Genomic DNA, 8,345 nt, shown 5'->3' with positions numbered 1-8,345 from the left:
ACGGGAAATCCCAGTCCTGTGCTCCAAGGACTCAGTCTGGTGTTACCTGTATTGACCACTGGGGGACGGAACAGTCAGCCCCTCCGTGCACTGGTTCTTGTAAACCTTCTAGGAGATCACTCTGGGGAGAATATTAGCTATTAATTAGTTCCCTTAAATAGTGGCTTTGAACTTTTGGAATTCAAATTAATTGATGGTCTAAAAGAATGCCATGTAATTTTTACGGCATTGAGTCTTTTTTCCTAGGATTAATCTAACTTTGTTCTTTCCCCCTTGCTTTCCCAGGCTTGCATCGTTTTAGCAGCCGACTGCACTTATCTTTTGAGCTTTGAACCATGCCCCAGTGGGTAAGTAATTTCATTTAGGTAAACAGTTTCCAGAAATAGATTCAAACCGCGAGCAAACAGCTTGTTTGTGATAACAGGCGCTGCCTGCAGTCCGATGTCTGAGGCTAATGATCTCACGTCTGCTCGTGCTGGTAGCTGGCTTCCCCTCTTTGTCAACTGTCCCCCAGATGTGTTGCCTTCTCTCAAGGTACAAATCAGGCCGTGGAAATAGGTTTTGCTAGGCCCGACTGGGCACTGGGAGGAGTTCCACACAACTGCGGAGTGGTTGGTCCCAACATGAAGTACCTTACTTGCCTGGCATATGAGCTCTTCCGGTTGCTAAAAGACCAGTTAACACAGTTGCCAACCCTGTGCCGGAACGCGTCCTTTGCAATGGCACTCATTATAGTTAATGAGCTGTTAGCATTTCCATTATGGGATTTTTTTTTTAGGGTTTATAACCTGGGAATAACAATAATTTGCCTCAGCCTGAAACTCCAGTAACAGGCTATAGCCCAACCATTGCGTTTGCTCTTACTAAAGTTGCTGGGGTGGGACAAGGTAGTTCTGCCCCATGTTTGTAGCATATAGAGAGGAACACGCTTAGGAACTGTAAGTCTTTTCCTTTTCCTTTCCTTTTTTTTTAAAAAAAAAAATCAAATTAGGGGCGCCTGGCCGGCTCAGTCAGGAGAGCATGCGACTCTCGATCTCAGGGTTGTGAGTTCCAGCCCTATGTAGGATATAGAGATGACTTAAATAAACTTTAAAAAAAATGAAATTGGGTAGTAGCTCAATTTGGTATCAATAAAATGTTAGGGCGCCGGGGTGGCTCAGTTGGTTAAGCATCTGAAATCAGCTCAGCTCAGGTCCTCATCTCACAGTTGGTGAGTTCAAGCCCCGCACTGGGCTCTCTGCTGTCAGTGCAGAGCCCGCTTCAGAGCCTCTGTCCCCCTCTCTGCCCCTCCCCAGCACTCTCTCTGTCTCAAATAAAAATAAAACATTAAAAAAAAAAAAGTAAAATGTTGCCAGAGAGGATAAGATCACCAAGAACCACAGATGGGGTGGGGACAGCTGCAATGGTGAGAAGTCTGGGAATATTGGGATTGGCCGTTCTGAGAAGTCAGATGTAGAGGAGACAACTAGGAAGGCCTAGAACTCATATTAACTCTGCCGTCCATTAGCCTAGCTACTGGGGGGCAAAGAGAACTCTAGACCTTCTTAACCACAGAACTCACAAAGGCCAGCTAGCTGGGCAGCTCCACAAGTTTCCAGTGGGGTCCATGAAGGACTGGAGTTCACCCAAATACATAAGAGGTCTGGACTCTGAGAAAGGCTATCAGCATCCTACAGGCCCCAGGCAATGTTCTGTTGTCTTCCTGATTCGAAGGACTCAGCCTGAGAGGTCTCCAAACATAGGCCAGTGCTTTCTGCTTTAAACTTTTTTTTTAATTTTAATTTTTTTTTTTATTTGAGAAAGAGAGCATGAGCAGGGGAGAGGGGCAGAGGAAGAGAGAGAGAGAGAATATTAAGCAGTCTCCATACTTAGAGTAGAGCCCAAGGAGAGGCTCGATCCCACACTTTCTGCTTTAAAAGAATGTTACAGGGGGACTCCTGGGTGGCTCAGTCGGTTAAGCATTCAGCTCAGATCATGACTGCAGGGTTTGTAAGATCGAGCTCTGCACTGGGCTCTGCACTGACAGTGTAGAGCCTGCTTGGGATTCTCTCTCTCTCTCTCTCTCTCTCTCTCTGTCTCTCTGCCCCTTCCCTGCTCATGCAAGTGCACCCCCCCATCCCCCCCCCCCCCCACACACACACTCTTTCTATGTCTTAAATAAATAGATAGATAGATAGATAGATTACAGGGGCTCCTGGCCGGCTTAGTTGGTACAGCATGTGACTCTTGATCTTGGATTGTGAATTCAACCCCACATTGGGCGTAGAGTTTGCTTCAAAGAAAACAAATAAATAAATAAAGGGGTATCTAAAAATAAATAAATAAATAAATAAATAAAGGTTGCAAAGCATCAGGAGAACCTTTTTGCCTAGGGCTATGAAGAATCCCTAAACTGAGTGGAAGAAGTGGTTTAAGACGGCAGGGAGGGAGGGAACCAGACTGGGTAAGAGGATGGCAGCATCAGGGATGTGAGGAACTCTATGGAGTTCTTCTCTGAGGTTCTATAGCAGGTGAGTGGCCCGGTGTCCCATGGCGCACAGAACAATACGGGGGTGCCAACAGCGCTCGCGGGGTGAGGGATCTCGGTGCCAGCCCGGGTAGGAGGGCCTGACAACGAAGTGGTGACTTCATGTGTATGCTGTGTAGACATTAAGTTACCTGCTGTGCGAGCTTCCGAGACTGTGTTCAGAAACGGAAAGGTGGCGGTGTGAAGACCTGGCAAATCCAGTGACGCCTCACACCTTCTGCTGGCTCTGGGGTAAGAGCTGCTGGAGCCAAAAAGAACTTGGGAATGTCTGAGGACCCAAATTCCAGACACAGGTGTGGAAGGACTGGTAGGTTAGATTGTTCTTTTGCCTATTCACCTGTCTTTCTGAGGAAGAGCCGGTCTGCCTCCAGGAAGACTGGCTCCTGGACCCCTGGGCTTACGATGGCATAGAAGTTGTGCTTAGCCGGCGAGTCTCAACCTGAGCAAGGGTTTACATTTTAAATCTGAATGCTGACCCATTTAGTACGGAAGAAGCATTCTAATATAGAAAGAAGAGGTACACAGTCACTTTTCAGGAGAAAAGGCTGCTATTCAGAGCCATTGTAGAGGAAATGCTTATGTTCTCAGATGTCTATTGTTTTCTATGGTCTTGGTCAGTTCAGGGGGCTGTAACAAAATACCACAGACGTGTTAACAGCAAACATTTAGTTCTCACAGCTCTGGAGGCTGACCAGTCCCAGATCAAGGTATTGGCAGATTCAGTGTCTGGGGAGACTCTTCTTGGTTTGCAGATGGCTGCCTTCTTATGGGCTCCTCACATGGGGAAGAGAAGGGGGATTCTGGCCTCTTCAAATAAGGCCATTAATTCCATCATGGGTGCCCCATCCTCATGACTTCAGCATCCCCAAGGCCTCACTCCAAATACCATTACACTGGGGATTAAGGGCTTCGACATATGGCTTTCGGGAGAACACAAACATTCAGTCCATAACATGTATGTATTAATTAAATTTTTAAATAGGTTCGACTTCCCAGTTAAAAAATACATGATTTCCTATAGGAAATTTAGGAAAATACAGGTAACAATAAGAAGGAAGCAAAAAGAGCTCATTCTCTCCCCTTTCCTCTCCTTTAGCTGTAACTACTGTTAATCACTTGTTATATTCTTTTCCATATTAGGTGTCTTTTTAAATGACATTTAAAAAAAATTTTTTTTTACATTTATTTATTTTTGACAAACAGAGACAAAGTGTGAGCGGGGAAGGGGCAGAGAGAGAAGGAGACACAGAATCTGAAGCAGGCTCCAGGCTCTGAGCAAGTGGTCAGCACAGAGCCTGATGTGGGGCTCGAACCCACAAACTGTGAGATCGTGACCTGAGCCGGTCAGACGCTCAACCGACTGAGCCACCCAGGCGCCCCTTAAATGACATTTGATACCATTTTTTTATGGCAGTTACTTTAGATAATTAGAAAAGTACAAAGAAAATTATCCTCACTCATAAAGCCAGTGCCACTTTTAACATTGTTTTTCATTTTTTGTTGTGGAAAACTTCAAACGTATACAACCTGTTAGCATTTTGGTGTATTTCATTTCTGTCTTGTCTCTCGCATGTGGGTATGTGTGTGTGTGTGTGCGTGTGTGTGTGTGCATATATCTACGCATACACAGACACATATAGACACACATACATGTCAGCAAAACTGGGATCATATTACATATTGAAGAGTTTTGTTTATTGCTTTTGCTGCTTGATATGACCTTAAGACATATTCCTATCTCAAAATATTCTTTGAAACATTTGAAGGAGGAAGCAGAACAGCTTCCTAGGTTGCCATCAGCTATTATGTCTCTGGCACATAAGAGACACTCAATACATATTGTTGAGCGAACGAATTATTTGTTCAAGAGAAGTAGACCTAATAGGAGGGGTGAGGAATTATAAACCTTATATCTCATGGGACTTGAACTTTTAGGCAATGGGTTTATAATTTTAAACCTAAAAAGGGGAACAGAGGAAAAAATCCCACTTTTTGGTTGGAATGTAAGTTTCTGGTGGTCAGATGCGTTCTCTTTCTAGTGTGAGAACTTTCCTCGGGGTCTGTCACTCCTATTTGTTTGTCCAAAAGGCTGCCTTTGGTCCACTGCTAAAGCAGATCATTTTGGACTCTTGGAATCCTTGGAGAATCCATTCCAGGAATGCAGGAAGGATTGCTTAGTTATCTTGGGAAGGGTGTTCTGGAGGGAGGAGTATAAAATGTTGGCATAAGGAAATTTTCTTTTGAGCAGATGTGGCCCAATAAGTGTGTTGATGGGTGGAGTGGAGCTGTCACTTTGTTGTTTCATTTTCTCATCAACATGTATTGAGCACTTACTGTGTTCTAGGGCCAAGGGCTATCAGATGGAAAAACCAAATTTCTTCCTCAAGGGTAAAAAATAAAATAAAGGTGATAGAAGTAAAAACCAGTAATTGCAAAACACTACAAGTATGTAAATGTGCATCAGGGCAGAGAGGAGAGAATGGTAAATGCTGCCTGCATCAGGCAAGCAGAGGCGACCTTGAGCTGTTGCAGGGGTTGTGCGGAGGAAGTGTATGTATCGTAGTAGCTGAGGAAATACCAAGGAAACAGCCTAGAGCTCGGTTGGTGTTGGAGATCATGAATCAATCAGAGGGGGTCAGTATCGGTCTATATCCTGAGGATTCATTTCATTTCCAGGCAACCATGTCAGAAATCTGGGCATCATGCTGGATTCCCACTCCTTATCTGTGTCTGCATCCAATGAGGTATCTTATCGAGTCCTGTTACTCCGGCCTTTGGAGTCCTGTTGAAGGAGATTCAGCCTCTTCCCTCCACTGCCTTTGTCCTAGTCCAGACCCTTTCTCCTTTAGAACTGGAATACTGCAGTAGACTCTAAATTGTCTGTCCTGCCTCCTCTTATCCCTTTCATTAGTTACCTATTGCTGTGTAACAAATTGCCCCCCAATTTAGCAACTTAAGACAGTAGACATTTATGATCTCACATATTTGCAGAGGGTCAGGCATCTGTCAGTGACTTTGCTAAGTGGAATGCTTTTAGCTGAGCGAGTCTAGCTCAAGGTCTCTGGAGACTGTAGTCAAGCGGTTGGTGGGAACAGTTACCTGAAGGCTTACCGGGCTCAAAGAATCCATTTCCAAGCTTACATGGTAGACAGCAAGAGGCTTTAGTTCCTCACCTTGTGGCCTTTCCACAGAACGATTTGTAAAACAGCAGCTGACTTTCCCTACAATGAGTAATAAAGTTGGAAGCTGTAGTCTGTTATAACCTAATCTCAGAGATGAAGGACCATCACTTCTGCCATATTCTATTGGTCACACAGACTATCCTGGTAGAATATGGGGATGGGGTAGGAGCTCATTGGAAACCATCTTGAGGTCTTTATAAATTAATTATTATATTTTATTGTGGTAAAATATACATAGCATGAAATTTACCACTTTGACCATTTTTAAATGTACAGAGGCATTAAGTGCATTTACATTGTTGTGCACCTGTCACCATCATCCATCTCCAGAACTTTTTTCATCTACCTAAACTGAAACTCTATACCCATTAAATAAGAATTCCCTATTCCCTCTCCCCCCAGCCCCTGACAACAGCCCCTTCTACTTTCTGTCTCTGTGAACTGGACTACTCTAGATAATCCATATAGGTGGGATCACATAGTATTTGTCCTTTTGTGGCTGGCTTCTTTCACTTAGCATGTCTTCAAGGTTAATCCATGTAGCATGTGTGAGAATACCATTCCTTTTTAGGGTTGAATAATATTCCATTGTATGTATATGCCCCATTTTGTTTATCCACCCATCTGTTGATGGATACTTGGGTTGTTTCTTGGGCTATTGTGAATAATGCTGCTATGAATATAGGTGAACAAATATCTGTTCAAGACCCTGCTTTCACTTCTTTTGGGTATATACCCAGAAGTAGAATTGCTGGATCCTGTGGTAATTCTCTTTCATTTTTTTGAGGAAACACCAGACTCTTTTCCACAGTGGCTGTACCATTTTATGTTCCCACCGGCAGTGCACAAGGATTCTGTTTTTCAACATCCTTGCTAAAACTTACAGTTTTCTGTTTTTGTTTTTGTTTTAATAACAGCCATCCTAATGGGTGTGAGGTGGTATGTTATTTTAGTTGTGATTTACATTTCCCAAATGACCAGTGATTTTTCATGGGCTTATTGGTCATTTGTATGTCAGCTTTGGGGAAATGACTATTCAAGGCCTTTGCCCAATTTTAAATCAGATTGTTTTTTTTGTCATTGTTGAATTGTAGGCAATCCTTGTGTATTCTGGATGTCAATCCATTATCAGAGATATGATTTCCAAATATTTTCTTCTGTGTGCAAATATTTTCTTCTATTTCTCCTATTTTCTTTTCACTGTTGATAGTGTCCTTTGACGCACAAAAGTTTTAAATTTTGATGTAGCCTAATTTATCTGTTTTTTTTCCCTTTGCTGTCTTTTTTGTCCAAGGAATCATTGCCAAATCCAATGTCAGGAAACTTTCCCCCTGTTGGAGGTTTTTAAATTTATCTTTTTCGTCATTTGCCCTTGCCCTCAGGATCAAGTTTAGACTCATCATGGCACCTAGGGCTCTTCGTGCCTGACTCTTGATGAAAATGTACCCTCTCATTTATTCATTCAGAAACTCAGCACGTATTCATTGAATATGGCCATGTTTTAGACACCGGAAACAAAAGAGATGAAAATCTTTGTTCTTGTAGGTCTTACAATCTAGCAAGAGAACAAAGAAAGCAAAATATGTAAATTAATTATACTTTTATGTAAAGCTATGTAATAGAATCGATATTAACATTCTTGGCCATCAGTAGGTGGTAACTGCCATGTGGGAGAAAACAAGATCAAAGTGAGAATGATCAGTGGGCTGGTTTGCAATTTTGAAAAGGTAGTTAGGGTAGGCCTCTGAGTGCGAGACATTTAAAGAAAAACTTGAAGTGGTGAGGGCGTGAGTCACGCGGGTGTTTGAGGAAGAGCCTCCGCAAAGGCCCTGAGGTGGAAATGTGCCCAGTGCATAGTCTGGCGGAGAGGCTGGTGCAGCTGGAGTGGAATGAGTGGGTGATGGATGGAGAAGCGGGATGTGGAATCAGAGCAATCGTGGGGAGGGGAGTATCACACCCCGTGGGACCTCAAAGGCCACTTGAAGACAGAGTGAGGTGTGGGGCACAGCAGTGTCACGATCTGACTTGACATTTATAAAGGCTCACTCTGGGCCCGTGTTAGGAATTCTGTGTAGGGGAGCACGGGTGGGAGCAGAGCAATCTGCGAGGTGATTAGTGCAAGAAGCGAGGACAGAGACCGCAGTGGTTGGGTCAGAAGGCTAACCAAGGAGGTGGGAGAAGGGGAAGGCGGCCTTGGTGCTAAAACCATAACGCTAAAGTCCTATTTCTTCTTAAAGTTGTGGTACTAGCTGGTGGCTTAGTGTGGCACACATGTTGTCGAATGTCACAGCCTTAGGAAGAAAATCCATTTCTTTCTCTCTCTCTTTTTTAATGTTTATTTATTTTTGAGAGAGAGAGAGAGAGACAGTGTGAGCAGGCAAGGGGTAGAGAGAGAGGGAGACAGAATCTGAAGCAGGCCCCAGGCTCCGAGCTATCAGCACAGAGCCCGAAGTGGGGCTGGAACTCATGAACTGTGAGATCACGACCTGAGCCGAAGTCGGACGCTTAACCTACCGAGCCACCCAGGCACCCCAAGAAAATCCATTTCTCTGTCACTAATTGATTAATAAGGTATCTCTTACACCCCAGGGTTAAATGACTTGTTAACTAAAATCTCTGCAGCCACAGGTCCCCTC

At 43.8% G+C, this 8,345-nt stretch overlaps 1 long non-coding RNA gene across 1 annotated transcript; it reads left to right on the top strand.

Moving 5' to 3' along the window:
• The first annotated feature begins 649 nt into the window (after positions 1-649).
• Positions 650-7,995, top strand: LOC116737845. Its single transcript, XR_004343107.1, has 3 exons — positions 650-661; positions 3,855-3,857; positions 7,567-7,995. It is a non-coding gene; the product is annotated as an uncharacterized LOC116737845 (long non-coding RNA).
• The last annotated feature ends 350 nt before the right edge of the window (positions 7,996-8,345 follow it).

This window comes from Lynx canadensis, chromosome F1 (assembly GCF_007474595.2).
Source record: "Lynx canadensis isolate LIC74 chromosome F1, mLynCan4.pri.v2, whole genome shotgun sequence".
In the NCBI taxonomy this organism is placed as follows: Eukaryota; Metazoa; Chordata; class Mammalia; order Carnivora; family Felidae; genus Lynx; species Lynx canadensis.
Note: the sequence above shows the minus strand (reverse complement) of the source record. Positions and strands in the feature narration are given on the sequence as shown.